General features: G+C 42.7%; 1 protein-coding gene across 1 annotated transcript in view; it reads right to left on the bottom strand.

Moving 5' to 3' along the window:
• Nucleotides 1–6,859: 6,859 nt before the first annotated feature.
• Nucleotides 6,860–21,037, bottom strand: part of LOC124177429 (potassium channel subfamily K member 16) — a 99,433-nt gene continuing 85,255 nt past the window's right edge. Inside the window, exons 9-10 of the mRNA XM_046559766.1 lie at nucleotides 16,413–16,660; nucleotides 6,860–6,920 (exon numbers count right to left, since the gene is read on the bottom strand). The gene's annotated coding sequence lies outside the window, so the exon portion shown is untranslated. The remainder of the gene's footprint in view (nucleotides 6,921–16,412; nucleotides 16,661–21,037) is intronic.

Here is a 21,037-nt window from a genome sequence, read left to right as displayed (position 1 = left end):
GCTGGACAGTCGTTAAATTTCAGTCTAATTAATGGAATTGATAATCTTGTTGGATTACACCGAGGACGAGATGATCGTTACGAGTTTTTTGTCACGAGTTATACTAACTCGACGAGGAGAGCTTGCGAATTTACCTACTCCAAGCTTTCAGTTTACCTACTGAGGAACATGTGTGACTCTCTGTGAAATTTTTCTGTTTGCTCGCTAACCAAATAACGCCATGTGACGTGTACAAACAGCAGGCTCGTTTTTAGAAGTTTAGTAGCTGCGTCTGATGTATCCTTGCGAGTTAATGAAGAAAGTCCACACGCGCAAATATCTGCGAACTCGTATAATATATATGTATAATTTGTCTACTCATCACGACGAAAAGCCCTCGTAGTTCATTTCCCGCAGATGAAAAGTATGTACGGAAGTGGAAAATGGGCAAATACCCGAAAAGTAAAGTTAACGAGCGAATTTCGCTACCTCTTTATGCGGAATTAAAGTCTTCATTTATACGTGTTATCTACCCAGGTATTCGAGAACAAAGTGGTTTGTAACTACCTTAAATTAAACTTTCAGCTTTGTTACGCTTTACTTTAAGGGGTAAGTCTTTGTCTCGTGTCAAGCGGATTTATAATTACTCTGATAGAAAACATCAAAAATTGTTAGAACTCAATCACCTTGCCTTGTTTATTCGAGGAAGCGCACCTCATTGTTGAAAGTCAAGGCAACAACAACCGGTAGACGCAGCTTGTATCGTTACACGAGACTGTAACTTCAGATTCGGGTAATTATTGATCCGCAAAAATAACGAGCACTTGTCAAAACAGGTGATACTTTATTAGGGAATTCGGTGTCTCACGCTTCGAACCTGTAATTATGACACTCGTCTGACGGGTGAGAAAATCCAGAGAGGGTGCAATTGAAATATCCGATGACGAAACTTTTCCCGATTTTTACACCGTGTACATCAAACTCTTTTCGCAACGTCCTGACGTGACCGGAATTTTCACGTACCTCCATTTTTCGCCGGCGAAAGAAAGAAGGAAAAAAAAATCCCTTCCTTATTTACTTACTACAAGCTATCGGGTCGAAGAAAATGGTACGTGGGACAAATATGGTCTATCGAATACCTTGTAAAATTCCTGCTGTCGGCGTCACGGCATAAGGATAACGATCGTTTTCCAAGGGATTCTAATTCACCCTCGAAATTGGCAATTTCTCTTCGATCACTTATCAATATTCGCGCTACTATATACGAGGCTGTTCGCGTAACCGATCATTTTCGCGTTACGGGGAAAACCGGGGTTACGTTGTGTACTCGGGTACCCTCCACGCTCGTAATTCGTTTCGGGGTATACGTCACGTATTTCAATTATAGGCCAAAGGGTATAGCTACGCGAGGATGTCTGTATACACATTATACCTGTCGGAACCCCGCTAAAGCAGGATATTATCCAGGGTTCGTATAGAAATAAAAACGACCCGCAAGATTTGCAGCGCTCAATCATCCGGCGAACATAAACCGATATAAGGGTGCGTGAAAAGCCTGAACCTTGCAGGATTTTTGAAACGCGTTAGAAATGATTGAATGTAAGACCGAAAAGCAGCGAATGAATTTTTCGATTGCAAAAACGGACAGCCGTATACATGGCAACGTGAATAGGTTGTACCTGGTTGTACACAGTTCTGAACACAGCCAAAAAAAGCGTGATTTCAATCGACCTAGGAATGTAATTAACGGTCGGTAAGGAGACAGATTAAAAATTGAAATTGCCAATGTCGAAGGGATGGAAATTATACGCACCAGGCGCGTCAGAACCCCCATTTCTCTAGGAATTTTTCCTCGACGCCAATTTTACGAGGACATTTATTGACCAGCCAATAACCTGCAAGCCTCGTACTCCAAGATCTGAGAATAAACTTCCCGCAGCTTCAAAACTTGACTCTAAATTTAGAAATTCTATAAAACAGATTTTCGCGTTTTTTAAAAATCGATATTGCGACCCTTGTAAGTATACTTTCTACTCCTTCCGTGTCGAGGACCTTCACCCAAATCTCTTCCCGAATCTGCTAGAAAAATTTCCCTTCGGATAATATTTTTTTGCGATTTTGAGGGAACACGTATAGGCGTCTTCAGAGCCTCGCCGTATTGTTCGAAGCAACGAGCACCCGGTGAAATATAAGCGAGGAAAACACGTTAGTCGAACACGGAAGGCGCGGGGGGAGTGACGAAGAGAGGAGAGATCGGCGTGAGGGAAAGGGGGTGATTTAGGGGCGGCGGGGCGGCGCATGCGTGGGGCGGCATGTGTGCGTGTGCGAAAGCAGAGCGTGAAAAGTGCCCGGGGCTCGTTTCAGGGATTCGAGGCACCAGAGGCACCAGCTATCCTGCCATGCAGCACCCGAGCGTTAACACGTCCTATCCGATCCAGACGCGTTACTGGAAGCTGATATAATTAAGGCGGTTCGCACCCTCGGAAACGTACGCCTAACCGGCGATCGTAATGTATATATATATGTGTGTGTGTGTGTGTGTGTTATATACATATATAGGCGTATACTACGGCCGTGTCCTTGGCGAGGCCGGAAGAAGGGATTTAACCGATTTCGATCCCCCGAGTGCCGTTTTACTCCCACCCGACGACGCTCAATTTTATCCCCTTATATTCCGGCTCCTGATGGATTTCTCCTCACCCTTATTACTCCCAATGTCATTTTCATGTATTGACTCTGAGGTTCTTCGATTTTGTTGTCAATCTTTCACTTTTTATATGACGTACACAGGTGTAAGGACGGTTCTAATTATTTTCTTCACGGCGGCATTCTTTAAACTTTCAAATGCGATTAGAAAAAATAAAAAATAATATACAGTTTGCGCAAAGATTAGAGCCGCCGTGTTAATTGTAACGCGTGCACCGTCAAGCTTGAATATCTTCATTTAGATCGAAAAACGTTTTTCACTCCTGTGGATAATTTAAAAAAAAAAAATCAAAGTCAGAGGGTCGATTATGTGATTTCGATTTTCACATTTCCCAACATCCGCATGTTTATGAAACATGAAACGTGAAATTACATAATCGACCCCCAGGTGCACTACCTACAATTTTTTTTATTTTGAACCATCAAATTCTCCATAGAAATTGAAAAAAAATGACTTCCAAGTTTTTGTTGTCGATATAAATTTTCATAGATTTCCTTCTGTATAGAATAAGAGGATAAACGGATGAAAAATTGTTTACTCGTAATTTCTTTACATTCGCAAATTCGAATTTCGCAATAAAAATTTTATTCGTTGACCTGATTATTTTTCTTTTTTCGCATTTTTAAATCAACCCCTAAGGATTAAACTTTTTTTTCCCAAACATTTCGGTCGACACAGCGACTTGAAACTTGGTAGATACACATTTGAGGGACGACGTGAAGAAAACTTTTCAAATTCCTGCGAATGAAGAACCACTCTAGCGGTATATTTTAAACCGCATGTTTCGTCTTCTGAATCCTAAGCCGGTATACGCAAGCTGCGGAATCGAATATCCGAGAAAAGGGGCAGATCATTTGGCAAGATATGAACAACGTACACCGGTTCCAATTAGCATGGGTCTCCTATCGCTGGTGGGCGCATTGTACTTGCGGTTACGTACGGAACATGCGGGAAAATCTTGTTATTAATCAAGGAAGTGCCTGCGAGATAGGCCGTTGTATCTCCGCCTAGTCAGTACGCCACGAACGCGTTACATATCTCTTCCGTATCTCGGCGTATTTCACTTCGGTAGAGAGCTTTTTGCAGCTCTACAGTTATTACACATTCTCATTGCCAGTGGGAGGACGTGGATGCTGCTGCAATAATGATCGTGGTGGGTGATGAAAATTTTGTACAGAAAAGGTAAACGACACAGAGAACAAGGGGAGAAACTGTAATAGTTGTGATCGGAACCGATGCCTCGATACCTAGATTAAAATACCCCGTACACGTAGAGGAAAAAGTCGTTGAATCGACTACATTTCCGTTCACGGACGGTGAAATAAATATTATATTTATACGTGTCAATTCAAGATTTGTTGGTCTAAGAAAATGTTTAGTTGGACTGTTTAAATCAACTAAACATTTTGTTAGACCAACAGATCGCGAATTGACACGAATAAATCGATATTATATCCATATCATGCCCGTAACGCATAAATTTCAGCGATATACCTCGTCCAGTTTAGTGAGACAAATGATCAACGAGTATCCAATTTGTAAGCTTATTGTTCATGTCTAACTACACAGTTAGACACTGAACGTTCAACGATGAATGCCTGTCTACCTCCATGTTACAGGAAAATTTTACCCTTGAGGTAAAAGTTCAGTAGCCAATCAGTGTACCGAATAAAGCACGTAATTGGAGGGTGAATTTCACCTGAGATAAGAAGCAATCGCCCCTGAAATACTTTTCTCGCGAAACTTATCTTCCAATGATTGTTCATCAGGCCTGGTTTCCATTCGTCGTCTCATCCACGAGGTTCGATTATTCGCCAAGCTATCCGAGCTTGTATAACCGGCACCCCTTCGCCGCATTATACGCCCCCCTATACGACCCTCGTCGCGCCATCGTCCTAAGCAACCAAACCCCGTTTTATAGAATGTTTACTCGCCTGTACCGGTCGAGCTTGTCGAATAACTTGAGATAGTCACTCGACTAGATAGCCTATTTGTTACCCAAGATAGCCAGCAGCCGGCCATTTTGCGAAGGTCCCTTAGAGGCTTTTGGCGGTTTGGAAACACGTGTAGCCCTTGACACGTTCTTAAACTTCTGTAAATTAAAGAGCCTGTAGCGTATCAATCGCTCCGAACTTCCGTCAACTAGTTATTGGATTCTTGTGGCCCCTGTCATGACTGGGCGATTCCAAAATGAAAATTCGGCAAGCGTGGGTGTTAATTATCGGCTCGTATCAAGTTCGCGATCATCAAAGGCTCGAGAGAGAGAGAGAGGTGGGATTATGGGATGAAAATAAATGAGTGAGGGAATATACGCTCTTTTCATTGCGAATATTCAATACATCGTATTTATACGTGTAAATATAACGAGCACTCGCGCCATGAGAGTCTCTGCAGCACCTACGGATCGACGAAATTCACAAGCATTTGCAAACCAAATGGGTCGAACATCAATTAACCACGCACCCGACGATCTTTTGCTATGCAAATATTTTCACATTCGACGGAATTATCTTTCACCCAACCCTTGCCTTCGACTCTCGAAGAGAAGAATAGAGTGAAACGATATAATTGTAAGGAGTGATTAGTTTTCCTGTTTTATGCAACAAAATTGCTAGCCTGTTATTTCCAGTCTTTTGATTCTCAAGGAATATACCTCGTTCAATTGATATAACTCTGCGAATAGACACATCCTTATTCGCATCCATGAAACGATTGTAATTACTCTGTCGCCAATGCCGTGAATCGATTGGGAAATTCCTCTAAATCTCTCACTTCTTCTTTGGCAATAAATAATTCAAGCAATCGGAAGTAAAATCAAGAGTGTATAGAAGTACAATATTGGATGGACCAAGTTATAAGCTGCAGCTTCGGGAGCTGTGAATTACGAAAATTAAATTTCCGCTTTAGGACGAAGGAGAGCTAAGGATTGTTTGCAGGTTTTAAAGACTCTGATTAAAATGCGTAGCGTTGGATATTGGAGCTACGCCGTAGCTCTGACTTGACGTCACGACGGAAATAAATCATTATACTGAAGTTAGTAACGTTGTCGTAACGATTTATGCCGAGGAAAAGCCGCGACAATTGAACTGTTTGAATATCACTAATCCATAATAAAACAAGACACGAAGTTCGTATCCTGAAATCTTAGTTACTCGAAGGTCGTTGCAAAAGTGAGAAAATAGTAACGTTCCTCCCCAATATTTCGTTGCGATAACGTTACCAACTTCAACCTCGTAATAAATCCCCTTTCTCTGCGGCATGAGCCAAGCGACCCCAAGAAGGATGTATCGATGTTACTCGTGTCACTTTCGAACTTTCACCTTCGCATTACGTACACCCCGTAGCAGCATGGGGGAACAATATGGGGTAGATGTCGGTCGCGACACGTGAGCTACCACCGAGCAGGTCTAAAGAGCCGCCCCAACTACACCCGGCTCACTTTTATGTTTTGTTTTACGCCCTTTATCTCGGCTTAATCCACTGCCCTTGCATGCCCCTTGGTCACCGCCAAGTTCCATCTTTGAGTAACGCTTATCCACCCGAGTCCGCGTTTCTCACGAAAAGAGTTCTTTGATTAAATTGCCGGCGGGTAATAATTGGACAGTTGGCCATGGTGACGGATAAATTCTGGTCAAGATTTACGGAAAAAGCAGAACCGTCGCTACCTTTTTATCTCTTTAAGATCCGAAGTACACTTTTTTCCTTTGATGATTGAAGCGTTAGACACCGAAGACCGATCGAGTAGAATAATTAGTAATTTCTTTCATCCTATTCACGCACGTTTTTCAGATCTGGAAACATTTCGCTACTTTAGAAATGGTTTCATAGATTTTCAACCGAAATCTAAAACCATTCTGACGTCACTGATGGCTTTAATGCCCGGCTTGTCTGTTCGGTATTTCACATAGCCATTTAACTCCGGTCACTCCTGTCAACAAAGTCGCCCTAAACAGAGTGAAATTCTTTGCTTCTGCGTATTCTGTTTGCGAAAAAGATCTTGGCTCGTGTTAGAATTGATGTATTAGTAACGTACCAATTGCGCACAACTGCGTAAGCTCAATAGAAAGAAACGTAGCTTGCACTCTCCGCTAAAATCATGATGCAGATACATCGTTTGCAATTATATATATACATTACGTACCGATTTATGGTAAATGTGGCAACGAGTGGCTCCGAATTGAACCGAGTGCCTTCACCCATACTGTTCGCAGACTCGTATGCATGGGACTCGTATCTACAATCAGCAAATATGTGCTTACCGAAATGGTTTGGAAATTCGTACGAAGAGAGGGACGGTTTTAAAACACGGTTAAATCAGGAATATAGGGTAGGGGTGAATGTATTCAGGCAGATGCACGCGGTATATTTAAGCAAGTAAGCTCATCAAATAAAACAGTTAATTGGCGAAGTGATGACGCTTCTGTGTTTACAATATCACACGTTATATATACTATGTACAAATTTGGACAAAAAATTTACTCGTTGACTGTTATATGTGTTTTTACTGTGTGTGCACATATATATAGATGGTTAAAAAATAATTTTGCTTTAATGCACAGCTATTAAAGTGAATAACCCTTCGACTTGATTTTAATTCCCTTACGCGTGTGTAGCTTGAACAGCGCACGGCATGAGAATCACCTTGGGTTATTAAATTTCTGAACGAGAGGCTTATGCAGGTTCTTTCGAATACCGTGAATCGAGACTCTTGCAACGGTAAAATAAGCTGCGAAAAGAAGGGAGATTGAGAAAGAAAGAGACGGATGGTCAAACACAGAAGAAACCCACCGTTGAACGTTTAATTACTTAGGAATGAATCCTGAATAGGGTAGCTAAGCATCATATCACGTAATAACGACTCTAATTTCACCATCGAAATGAAAAGCTCACGTCAGTGAACATACAACTGAGGAGGACAAAGGAGCACGTGTTATGAGCTTTTGTTCATCCGGTTCTTACCATCTCTCGGTGGCCATGGCTATGGCATCGTTTCCGTCCCATTTTGTTTTTGCGAATGAAGATGATTATTACATGTAGGTATTACGGGGAAAAAATGCGCCCAGCTTATGCTGGTGTAATAAGGCTAAATTAATTCTACAGTAACAGATGATTACACTCGCGTCATTAGTTATGCCGATTTGCACCTTAGGAGTTAATTATACATCAGGTATATCATAAAAAAGCCGGATATTTTTTACAAGGGTAAAAATATTCTTGTCGGTACTGAAGACGATGACAAAATATCGTTTAGAAAAGTTTTCACTGACTTTTCGCCTCTCCCGTTTCCCTATCTCCCGCGTGATTTGCATATTGATGAAGACTGCAGATAGGAAATTAGCCAACTCGTAGAACGTCAACAAATAAATATATATATATATGAAATATGTACATCATGGGTAACTTTTCACACCGCGATCCTTAACTAAGTTTACATCGAGTTTTAAAACCCCGTATAGCGATAGGGAATGTCGTGACACTACCGCATGGAATTTGCAGCCCTCTTTGAGGCATAAAGTCCTTGCGATTCTCGTCACTCGACGCCAAAATTGGAGGAGGACTTATAATTCTCAAGCGAGTGGATCAGGTCAATTTGAAAATCAACTGCAATGTTCTTTTCCAAAATTACGCAGTGTTCGAAACTTCGACGACAATCCGCGTCTGGCTCAAGCGATAATTCACAATATAGGCCCAATTAGAGACTATTAATTGCGGAGGGTGCAAATATTAGCCACATGCCTACATACACGCTCGTTCGGTGAGCTTGGAACTTTGTAATTAGAATTTCACAATCACACCGTTTATACGCAGAACTACACCCTTGTTTGCTTAAACAAAACAACGCGGAAAATTATTAACTTTTGAAATAAATTTGACGGAATATTCCGACGACGGTAACCGGAAGCGAATAGTTAGAGCGTGGCATTGAGAAAAAAGAGGATTCGTCGATTATTTTCAAGTCTTGTTGATGAATGTCAGGCCAATTATCGAAGAATAATAATAGTATTTTTACGTTGACAATGAGTAATTTCAATGGGCGCGCCGGGATTTTTTTTCAACGTGGGCTTTTCAACCTCCAGCTTCGCTGCGTTCAACTCACTTTCCAAAACCGGTAAAAATTCAAAAACATATAGAGCCTATAGAACAAAGAGGGGTAAATAACGACTGACGTCTTTTGGCGTCTTCTCGACTTCTGATTGAGATTGAGAGCGGCACATCGTTCAGTGACAAGCCTCGACTGAAATCGAAGGCAGGCTAATTGAGTCGGAGAATTTTCACAGAAAGCAAAAACGAGAGCAAGAAATAGGAAACTAGAAAACAAAAAGGGACTGGTAAAATTAAACTTGTAACGAATTAATGCTCTCGAGATAATTATTCCGACTTATGGTTTGTCCGAATTTATCCTCAACGCGATAGATTTTGAAAATTCTTTTTTCCGACGACTCTTCGAAGTTCTTCAGTTAGGTTCCGCCTGCAAGAATTGTCATCAAACCGCATTACGACTCGTTAGTTTTTCTTCCCGGCGGTTGTCGCGAAAAAATGTCGGTGCGGTGCAAAGCGCGGAACCGCATCAATCTTCATGAAATAGCAAAAAGCACGACTTGCGCGCGGTCGATTCGGAGGCTCGTCTAAACTCAACAACGAAGTTCCCGCAGCTTCGCTTCCGTTGGTTTTTGAAAATTGCAGTTTCAGGTTATCTTACCGGTTGAACTTGAGTGCAAGCTCATCCGTATGCATCCTAAGCATCAAAGATCCATTTTCCATTATCCTCTAACACCCACTACCTGGCAACTTTCCACGTAAGATTTACTCCTCTGGCTAAAAAACGGACCGTACAGTATTAGCCCGCACACTTTTCTTTCAGAACAGTACTGGATCAGTTCTGATATTACGTGACACAAGGTTTAACAGCTTTTTGAATTGAGGTCGACCAAAAGTTCTTGTAATTGCCAATTCTATATTATAAATTGATCGCGATGATACTCACGCCACATGTGACCGAAACACTTTATTCATCGAATCTTAAATTAGGGGGGAGACTCCGGTGAAATTTTGGACAAAAATCGATTTCTTAATTCTAGCACGATTAAAAAAAGTCTTGAAAGAATTTTCAACATTCTGCGTTGAAGATGTATGTTCAAGGAACCTTTCGAAAAAGATTCCACCCACAGTTGGGAAAGATTCGAAATTGAAAGTTTGAAACTTTGTTTCAAAGGCTACGATAATCTAAAAATGACGAAGTGAATTCTACCTTCGATCATTGTCAACTCAAAAACAACTACACCCCGCAATTATATTCGATCATCATTCGAAACACGGCACATTGATCTGCATCAGGCCTTGCGAATATAAATTTTTTTCAGTGTATTTTTTCCTCCCTCAATAATAATTAATTTTCGAAAGCACTTTAAGCCGGCACAGTAAGCTGGAGGCAGTATTAGGATCAAAGGGAAAAAACGGCTTCGAAACCTGTTCAGAACTCACGTCACCCGTAAAACCCGTAACAGCGAAGCGGTCGATGTGTTGGCCGATTCAACGCAGATGTTATACCGGATGAATTGTTCGCGTTGTCGAATAATCGTGATTGTTAATTGTGAGTATCGTAAACCGTGCAATAAACAAAAATATTGAAACGGAACACTAAATTCGCGGGTGAAAAAAAGAGAGAGCAAACGTCTATTACGACAATTGGACACCGTTTGCTTAACTGCCGCTTTCATGTTCCATCCACTCGCGTTCCCTCTTGATAAAATGTCATATTTTTTTGTATTTGCCCCGACTTGGCTCGGTATATTGGGATCGTAACAAATAATAAAATATATATATATATATATAATCTACTGTACCAACGACTTTTTTGACAGATTTACGATGCTCGGATAACAAGGTCCGCTTTAATTTACGCCGGGAGTCCGACCTTCTCAAGCTGCAATATACCTATCGATAATCGTAAAAAGTAAAGGATTTTTTACGATGAATATCTGTGTAGGCAAGCAAATAACTTTCATCGGTATCCGAGACGTGGCGACGAAAGTTTTGCCCTCGAGAAACGTGTAACTTTGCAACTCCACCGCGTTTCCAACGGTCCTTCGATTTTCTTTTCATTTTTCTTTCTCTGTATTAGATAATTACCACTTACTTGTTTCACTAGAAGCTGAAAGCGAAGCGACATGTAGATGTATACACACACGATTATATATATTATATATATATATATATATAGTCTCAGCTATACGGTGTCTCGAAAGGATAGAAAAGCTGGGCGAGCGAAGGGAGTATTGAAAAGTCGATAAACTAATTTCAAGTTTAGAACTAATTGTAAGTCGGCGAACAAATCACTACAATTCGTCTAATCGAACTATCTCGGCGAGAATAGTTCTTCTTCAGGATCGGAGAACGTGTTTCAGTTACAAAAGTAGGTACGGTAGGAAAGGGTTGATGGTGTTCAGCCTTCGATTTCACACATTCGAGCTTACATCAGTCGTGCAGTCTGCACAAAAGTTCGGCCATCTTATTTGAGTCCTTCGTTGATTTCTTAAGACTACAACAGAGAATGGCTCTTCGTATAACTGCACATTGGGGAAAAAATTTTTGACGCGAAACTCGGGATAGAGAGATTGTTCATTGTTGAAGTACGAGGTACCGGATGAAATGCTTCTTTTAGAGCGGAAATTCTAATATAACTCGAAGTACACGCCGTTAAAGACTTCTCTTAATCCGCGCGAGTTGAAACTTGTACTGGCGTTCACGACCCTGTTTCAAGTTTATATTTCAAGGGTCCGAGAAATATTTTCACCGTTCAGCAAATGTAACCCGAAGCGTTGAGTGTTGGATGCTTTTTCAGGGATTATACAAGGATGTATACGTATGTATACGTATTATCTACCAAGTTTTTATCCTCCTGTTTAATTTTCCTTCATAACCTTTTTTTTCTGTAAGCACTCCGTGCTGCTGTCATTGAGACAAATTAAATTACGTATCCACGTCAACCGTCTGTTGAACATAAACGTCACGGTGTGATACTTTTATTGCGGGGTGAGAATAAGCGTAAAAAAAAAAAGAAAGAAAAAAGATTTTACCAAAGAGGCAAGGTCGTGCCTATAAGCGTGATCTGCCTGCAGCAGTCAGTCGTTATAATTCGTTCACGCCTTTCTCGCCGAGGTTGCAGGGCGGTAAAAACCGTACAAAGAGGTGTATAAACGGGGAATTATTCACGAGATCGCTATCCCCCGTTTTTCCCTATCCACCCTTATCCGCCTTTGTTCGCCAGGGCTGAAACGCGTTTCCGGGTAATGCAACGGCTGATTGTGAAACGGCGGTAGAAGTAGGAGGAGGAGGAGATGGAGGGGGGGGGGGGGGGGGGAGGATCACGCGTTAGCAGCGTGTTTTTGAGTGAAAAAAAAAATACAACCAATACACGAAGGTATACATTGTGAAAACCCCGTGTACGTGTGTAACACGTAGATACGCCGAAATCTGGGAGATTTAACGCCAGCGACGAGCAGGGAAAAAAAATAATAATAAGCAAATTTTTGAAACCGTTCTACGTTATACGTCACGCCGCTTCCCCGACGGGATAATGCAATCTGTACGTTTTAATCAGCTTTTTCCATTGTTTCTACTTTCCAAACTCAATTATTTTCCGTCAAGGCCTTTTATTTACCTATGGCAGATGATTTTTACGCCCCTCGCTCGTTCTCATCCGCCAACGTTTCGACGCGGCTTTACGCCAGCGACGTGTTGAGGCAGATTATTTTTGGTTTTTTTTTTCTTTTTCTTTTTATCTCTGTTCTAAACAAAAAGTTTTTCTCCCACGTGTAGGCTGTAATGTTCGATCGTACTACGTGTAGCGTGAATCGCGTTCAGAGTTGCTAGACTGCTGCCTGATCGCGCCACGTTGAAGCGTCGCAAATTTCTGCATATTTTACAAATTCTGATTGAAGTTCATTCGCGAAACTAATAACGAAATGCGGAAGAAAGTCCAGCGAGAAATCAACGGGAGAAATTCTCTCTGCGGTAGATTCTTTACTTTCACGTAGGTATAGGTATAAGCGTAGTACATTGTAACAAGCAAAGTTGGACAGATCCTCGACGCAATAAATGAACTCAGTTTCGTAAATAAAGACTGCCACTGACAGCCACTGTGACTTCCGTTCAAAAAAGAAGTAGAACTACTACTCCTCGCAACGAGCTTTAGAAGAAAAAAGCTCCTCCTCCACCAGGCACGGGGGCGGTTATCCTGGACTCTGACAACTGACGACTTCTGTTAAAAAACGAACAACCAGTAACGATCATTTGCTCCAGACTCTTTGAGAGTAAGAGAAAAATAGAAAAAAATGTATATAACAACGATTAACCGCCTCTGTAGCAACGTTAGCAAAAACTCTGTGGTTAAGTGAGAGTTTAGTGCGCCAAAAATTACACGGTGAAAGACCACCCCTCAAGCGTATGAACGGTTATACTAACAATTCCACTTAACGATATATTTTGAACGATTTCTACTGCGTTAATTGTTTCAGAAGCAATAAGGATCGATCATTTTTTTAAAAAGGTTTCGCCACGTCGTTTAGAAGCAATGTGCAACTGTTATAAATTTTTTCAACACGTGCTTGGAAAGTTCGATTTCCGAAACCTGTAGACTGTAGAGTGTACTTAAAGTGTACCCAATTTCCAAACAGTGGGGTAAAACGACATTGACGCGTGCGCAGAACTAAAATGATCGATTTTATATAGTTAGGGCTTTCTTTAGCGCATGCGCGCTTTCGAATAACTCAATTTTACGCATTCTGTTGTTGAGCTTAAGTTATCTAACCCCAATCTTACGCTCTACTAGTGGCATCTTAGTTGCTTGTCCAATCAAACTTTTTTTCGTATTCTATGTATTGAAAAAATGTCATATGTCACACGTACCGATGGACGATATCTGATTCGTGTGATTATAGCGTTCAAAGCGAACAAAACTCATGGAGCAAAACTTGACATTCGTCGAAAATCGCGTGCTTTTGACACTATGAACACAATATACTATTTCCATGAATTCACGATATCTATAATCTGCACATCATGATTTCCTTCAGATGGATATCCGTTAATTAAGATTGCCAAAAAAGGAGAATGTTTTCATCGGTACGTTACAGACGAGGTTATCCGCTCTGTCAAACTGTAGTAAGCATACATATATGTATAGGTAAAAGAATTCGAGGACCGTTTGCGGAAGATTAATTTGGCTGCCCGAAGTTTATCTTGGCCGAAAACTCGATTTTGCCAAACGAAGTGGCACTCACTCTACACTGTCCGTATAACGGCCTCGCCTTTCCCCATATCGCATTCGTCAACGTAAATTTGGAGCTCACATACTCGCCGATACAACGTACAACGGATTTTTGACCTGAGCGAAACTTCATACCAAAATTAGGTGACATTCTAACTTTTTCCTCACAGGAAACGAAGAGTGCTGTCCAAGCATCTCACGCATCGTATCAGAGGCCGAGATATCTGAGAGCGAAACTAGTCGGGAGGGGATGACAAGGTGAAGGGTACAAATGGGAGAAGTTGTCAAAAGCGTCTGAACGTGTTGCTCCGCGTCTCTTATCGTCTCGGCGAAACCGAGCAAAGTCATAAAGCAAAACTATACATAGATATATGTACACGTAACGGGCAAGGCACAAATATTTATTCTCACGGATTGCTGTTTGTCCGTGACGCTGCTCGTCCAATATTGCCCGCCATCTCTAAATCACCCTCTCCTTTCCAGGGCCCAATTTCCTTCTCTCTCTCTCTAAATACGTGTCCTCTGATCCTCGCAGCTTATCCTCGTACTCTAGGAATTGACTCGGACAGTTCAACTTCTCCGTTACAATGAAGATTCACTCCTTCGACGAACAATGCTTCGAATTTCCTTTTCGCCAATGGGGTATAAATATAAGATTTAGATGCATATCTTCACCTACATCTGTAGCTGGATATCTCCAAACTTTACTACGCGGCCTGAATTTACATATTTTATGGAACATCGGTTCAGAGTTCCGTTTCCAATATTTGAATGCCGTGAGCAAAGACCGTCCATTTTTTTGGTCCTACAGCTACTTTCAAAGACGTTTACTGTTCGTTTTTTAAATTGATCATCTTTCGGGGTACCGCATGGTTTATAAGCGTGACGATTAATGATGGTGAAATGTTTGTTCATGGTTATGCAGGGTGCTAACCATGATCACGGCTGACCATTTTCGTTCCGCAAACTCTAACGAAGGAGAAATCTATTCCAGCTCTCAGAGGTATGAATAAAAGATGGAAGCCGTGATCAACGAGATTGGGCAGCGGAGACGCAGGACTGCCGAGACGTTAAATCTAATTCCGTAAATAACTTTCCTGCAGTAATGTGAAGAGAGGGACGGAGTGAAAGAGATAGAAAATTCCTGGGGACCCACTTTCAGAAAGCTATCTCATTCGACAGGTACCCACTCAAGAAGCGGAAATGACATGACAAAGTGAGAAGATCCAGAGGCAGATGAATCTGAGATAAAGATCCGGACTTTAATGACGGAAAAGAGTTTGCGGACGAGAGCTTTCCGAATTCGGTATGCGAGCCGTCGAGGGACTCGAGTAATGCGACTGAAACGTGGCGAAGCTGCAGCACGTTTTATCGAGTAGCATTTCGCACAATCAACAGCTATTATCGAACACCGCTAAAGGAATATTAATTCTCCGTAGCCGTAGCGAATAGACGCGATCTTTCAGACTCGAAGCCCGAAAGTTCGATCGTGAGATATTGGAATATCTTTCATTACCGAGCCGGGCAAGTCCCAGCTGGGATTCCCGTGTTTTCACGCCTATAAAATTTTCTCCCATACTCCATAAACCTCCCGAGGGACGTCTAAAGTTACAATTGAGCTACGAGCTTCCCGTTCAAGACGACCGACCGGTTCCAGCACCTTAAACCAGAGCCCAAAACTGCCTTACGGCAAAGCCTGCGGATTCACACAGCTGCGAAGTCAGTTTACGAAGACGCGAAGCGGCGCAGAAGCATAAGCCCGAAATTCGGGGCCACAATTTCATGGAACCAAAGCAATAAAATCCGGAAGCCCGTTGTGCTCGCACATCTTTGAAGGCAAAAAACTACTTTCACCGGCGTAGATGCGACCGTAGATCACGCCGAGGTCCAATTTTCTACAATACAGATTTCCCGTCGTGATCTTGGAATTGGCCGTTAGGCGTTAAGGATTTCGCCTATGAGGCACCGTCAAACCATCGGGTTCGGTCATAAAGAGGACACCGGCATTGCCAAATGTTTATCGTTGTCACTCGGCACGGCGTTGCGAGCTGGGATCATACATCACCCGGGCAACCACCCGGTGCTTCGCGACGAGTGGACGTGGGTGTCTACCAATGGAGTGAGTGGATTCGACTCTCGTGACAACGAGTGCCCGGCTGGTAAACGCCGGTAAATTGCGAGCTTAACAGTCCCGCGCGATTTAAGCTCCGAGAGAAAAATCATGCTAGATTTTCGCATGCAATTTCCAACGGTTCGAACAGAATTTTCAAGCCACCTATTTGACTTAGCTTTTGACGAGGTCCATGCGCGACTCTTTATCTCCTCAAGGTGCTTTTGGAAAAGTGTTTTTCATTTGCCGCTGACGGAAGTAATTTGGAAAAGTGTTTTTCGCTTTTGGAAATGCCGCTGACGGAAGTAAGTCTGGTTTCCGCAGAACAGAGATTTGTATCCACTTACTTGTGCTTGCAGCAGGTGGTGGGCGCAGGTAGCCTCGGCGTCAATATCATCGTACCATAACGACTCAACTCTTTCGGCCACACCTCGGAAGACCTTCTCGTCTCGGTGGCTGGGTGACTCTTGCCTCGGGCTCCTCGGTGGTGCCCGCGCTCTGTCCGTCCGTTCCGTCGACCGCATTCAACTCAACACCACTTAACACACTTTTGATCCCACCTGCACCTACGCTGCTTTCGTGCCTCTAGCAATTTCTGTAACACGCAAAATAAAACACAACGATTAAGCCAACTAATTAGGTTGCAAAAAGTCAGAGTTGCGCGGTTGGACTTGCCTCGTATTTGTCGAAGAACACTTCTTGTAATTGAGCTGGTAAAATTTTATTGCAAATATGCCAAATGAGATCCGTCTTTACCTTGTACGGTTTAGAAGTTTGGAGGAATACCTTCGGGCTGTATTAGTAGGTAGGTACTTACGTAACTGCATACGTAGCACGTTAGGAGCTTAACTACTGTAACGTTGTTTCAAGCGCGGTGTAGAGCCACGGTACGCTGAAAACGTACGTGGACGAATATGAATTCCGTATAATTCTATTCTGGGTAAATTGGCTCAAATTGATAAAGCTGTGTAACCGGTGCTGTACTGTTGGCCGTCGGAGTACCGAATTCATCGGAGTCATCCACAGCGATCCGCGAGTTTCAATATGAACCGAATAAATCACGACGACGAGTTATATTACAGCGGTTGATTAATGTGTATAATTATGACGAGGACCGGGTTAATTGATGTACCGTAGAAACAAACTACGCGAAACGGGGTGAAGTCGAGGCTAATCGCGTACTTCAAGATCAACGTATGAAAACGTTCCGCGCGTCACGATACGGTTGAAAATGATTTTGCATCACAGTCGTGGCCTGAGGATTATCGCGCAGATTCGTGACGGCGTACGGAGAAGATAAGTGGTGAAAAAAGAAGTTGCCGGAAAGTGACAGTGACCTAATTTCAGGGTATAACATGCAAGCCACCTCAGGCCCACAGCTTTTATGATAATGAGCTTTCCACGGGGTGGCTCAACTCGGCTCGATGCGAAGGAATCCGAAGGGGTCTCCGTGAATTCCAAAAGTTTCACGTACGCGTACAGACGGCGTTCCGCCTCGTAGGCATAAGTAAGGGACGCGGCTAGATCGGGGTCGGCGAATTTTGAAGGGGACGACAGAACGCGGTTGCGAAGGACGAAACTCAAGGAAATTATTGGCTTGTAACAATCTCATTCACCGGCCGTTCCCCACTTATTGTTATACGAGGAGAAACGCGAGCTTCCTTCACGGAATTTCCCGGTTACGAGGAGGCCGCAGTTAATGCCGGTTTCTTATGAGGCCGCACGGCAATATCCGGTAACGACCAACACCGAACGTATGCGGCGGGGACAACAAGCTATGAAGAAAGGCCAGCCGAGCGAGGCCGGCCCTTTGCATACATAGTGCTTGAAATGGCTGTCAACCATCCCCCGCGTGTATACCGAAGTCAATATATGCATATCTATACATATTCATGCGTCACCCCCACGGGGTGCGTGAATCAACTGAACACTGCACCACGGCACATGCCCCATATGAAAAACGCACGGCTCGAACTGATTGTGAGGTATGTTGATACCGGATCAGTGGCTCGTTCGTTATCTACGTACCTACGATAGGATGGTACTAATTTTTGGGGTCGGAAAATTTTTATTTGGGACGCGCCTCCGGATCTGTTCTAAATCATTTGAAAAACAATTTGTGTGAAGTTTCAAACCGCTATGTCGACTGGAACATGTGCCTCGAAGCTCCGAAAGTTTGACATCGAGAATTTTTTGTAATTATTACAAGTAATAACATGTAATTTATGTAATTCCTCTTTAAAAGCACTTCTTTTAGCAATAAATTAATTTGCTTGAGTTGCATTGAATGACGTAATTTTACAGCGGTTGAAATGCTTTGCAATAAAACCCTCAATATTTTATGATAAATCGAGTGTTTTCGCTGTTAATCCCGAAAAAAGTAAATTTTTAGATGATTTCAACTTCGACATTGAATAACTTTTGAAATAGTTGAGTTATCATTAAATTGTAACAGACCTTTTTCATGGAGCATTCAATCCTCTATAAAAATATGTATCAGATATTTATGTAGATTGCCTCCTTACTGAGCTACAAAATTTAGAAACAACTAGAATTATTTTCTCGTGTTAATGAAATGGCAAATGTAAAATTGCGATCAGGAACCACTAGATATTAACATTAAGGGCTCAAATTACAAAAAGCGTCCTACTTCCACTTCCTATAATTATTGCACATGTGACTTTGAAAAAAAAACATTCGATTTTTAGGACCAGTGTAGTGTACGTACCATGTCACATACACGCAGTACACAAGTGCTAAATAATTCTGGGAAACATAACGAAATTTGACAAACTACGGTACGGGGTATATCGTAAGGCCCTGGGATAACACGCGTGTTATCGTGGCATGCATACATGTATGGGGTTGGCAGAGGGACACCTGCAGCTTCGTGGTAAAATTCAAATACGAACATGAGAGCGGGCGAAAAGAGAGACTAAATGAGCAGGGGAAACGTGAGCGGAAAACTGAGCGTGGAAAGTGTGGAGATAGTGCCCGCAGAGTAGCTGTACAGAGAGTATCAACCGCCATGACACAGGCATAATAGAACCGAGGGTGGAGGAATAACACCGGGTGCACGTAAGAGCTTAAACGCGTACGCGAGCTGCCGACGCGCCGTACAAACTTGCAGGCTATCCTGGGTATTACGGTGCCGAATGTCCCTTGCTTTGTACAACCGGCATCGAAAACAAATACAAACGAGCCCAGTTTTCAGCCGATCCTGACTCTGCTCTGCCAACGGAGGTTGTAAGAGGACGAAAATCGTTACGATGGTCGAGAAGGAGATGAGTCGAAAAGATAATCACGTAACAAAGGGCTATGCACGTTATAATTGACCATAAGTTTTCAGCTTTGGAAATATAAGGGAGGATTTTTAATTTTCAAATCGAATATACGATGAATTTCAAAGGTGTTAATAAATGAAGTAACGGATGTATCGTATTGCTGAGATCGATAATGAGAAGTATGACCGTTGGTTTTTGAATCCGCGATCCGCGGGGGTAAAAATATAATAAACTCAAAGCAATAATTTACGTGCCGCTTATTTAGGCAGGGTTTAATATTTTTCTCGAAGAGGGGGCGCTTCCACGCCTTTCCACAAATTTATGACTTCGAGAGCATTTTAATTTATACCCAAGCTTTTCCACCAACACCTGTCACGCCTGCGTGGGGTTCGCGATACGGTAAAACCTTTATTAAGCTTTAATTCCTTTCAACTTTCGAAATTGACATTGTAGATCATTTATTCCTAATACGAGTTAATATTTTGCGATACTGTTACCGCACTACTGCAAGCTACGAAGCAACGATAATAACTGTAATTCTAAAAATTTTCGTGGATTATTACTCCCGTTACACGGTCTGTTCAAAATTGCACGGTATGAACGAATAACGGATAAATGAAGTACAATTAAGTTCGTCGGAGTCTCTGGAGGATGAAAAGCTCCTCTGATCCGTAGCGGAGAAAGCTCTGTCGCCAAGCGTCGTTTCTGTAGCTCTTCACGAAAGCCGGGGGCGTTGGATTTATTTGCCGTCTCACGAGTGGGGATGATTTCCAGAGAAAATAGGCATGTTATCGAAAATGAGCTCGTCATGTTCCCCGCCATGACAAAGCCATTTGCTGACAAAGCATGGCCATATACGTAGGTGTACCGATAGTTTGAAGTCGAGTTCAAATCCCCAACATCCCGCGCGACATTCATTGTCAGTTAGACCCATTATTATATATCATACGGTCACATATCCGAGTGGCCAAAGCGCGAACTGCCCTTTCGACCTGGTGGTGATTATTTCTGTAATTTGCCGACCGTCCGCAACCCCGATCATTATTCAATAGGCCCTGCGGCCTTGCAGAGCGTGACATTCCTTGATCCGACGTGTACGCGGCCCTTGAATTGAATCATAACGTTATAACGAGGCTGCGCAAACTCAATTTTCAAGAAGAGTCAAAACTTTGGTCCATTACGAGTGACGGAAGCGAAGAGTAAGGAATTTCCAAGGGGGCGTTCTAACGGAATTAAAAAATATTCGAACCGAGGAAGTGTTTAATAAACAAGGTAAGCCCAACGCCAAAATGGCGCCTACTTCGAAGAAGCGAAAGGCGACGAGGTGCGAAGGTGTAAAGATTTCCAAGAGCAGGGGTGATCCGGTGGTTCGGTAGACATCGAGTGATGTGCCGAATTAGATTTCACTCGCCTCGGGATCAAAGCGAGGAAACCCGCGGCTCCGCGATATTGGGTAAAAATGCATCCTGCCGAGTAGCTCATTCCTCCCCGATCCTCCCCTCGCTCCTGCCCGCCGAGGATATCGACGAATGTCTTTAACAATATCAAATTGACTGGATCTAAATCCAAGGGCTTTCAGCGTAACTCGATTGGACCGTGTCGGCTCCTCCTCCTCCTCCTCCCCCTCTCATCCCCCGAACGCCGAGGGGTTTTTCGGTTCGCGAAAAATGCGAAGAACGATTCACCGA

This window comes from Neodiprion fabricii, chromosome 3 (genome assembly GCF_021155785.1).
Source record: "Neodiprion fabricii isolate iyNeoFabr1 chromosome 3, iyNeoFabr1.1, whole genome shotgun sequence".
NCBI lineage: Eukaryota > Metazoa > Arthropoda > Insecta > Hymenoptera > Diprionidae > Neodiprion > Neodiprion fabricii.
Note: the sequence above shows the minus strand (reverse complement) of the source record. Positions and strands in the feature narration are given on the sequence as shown.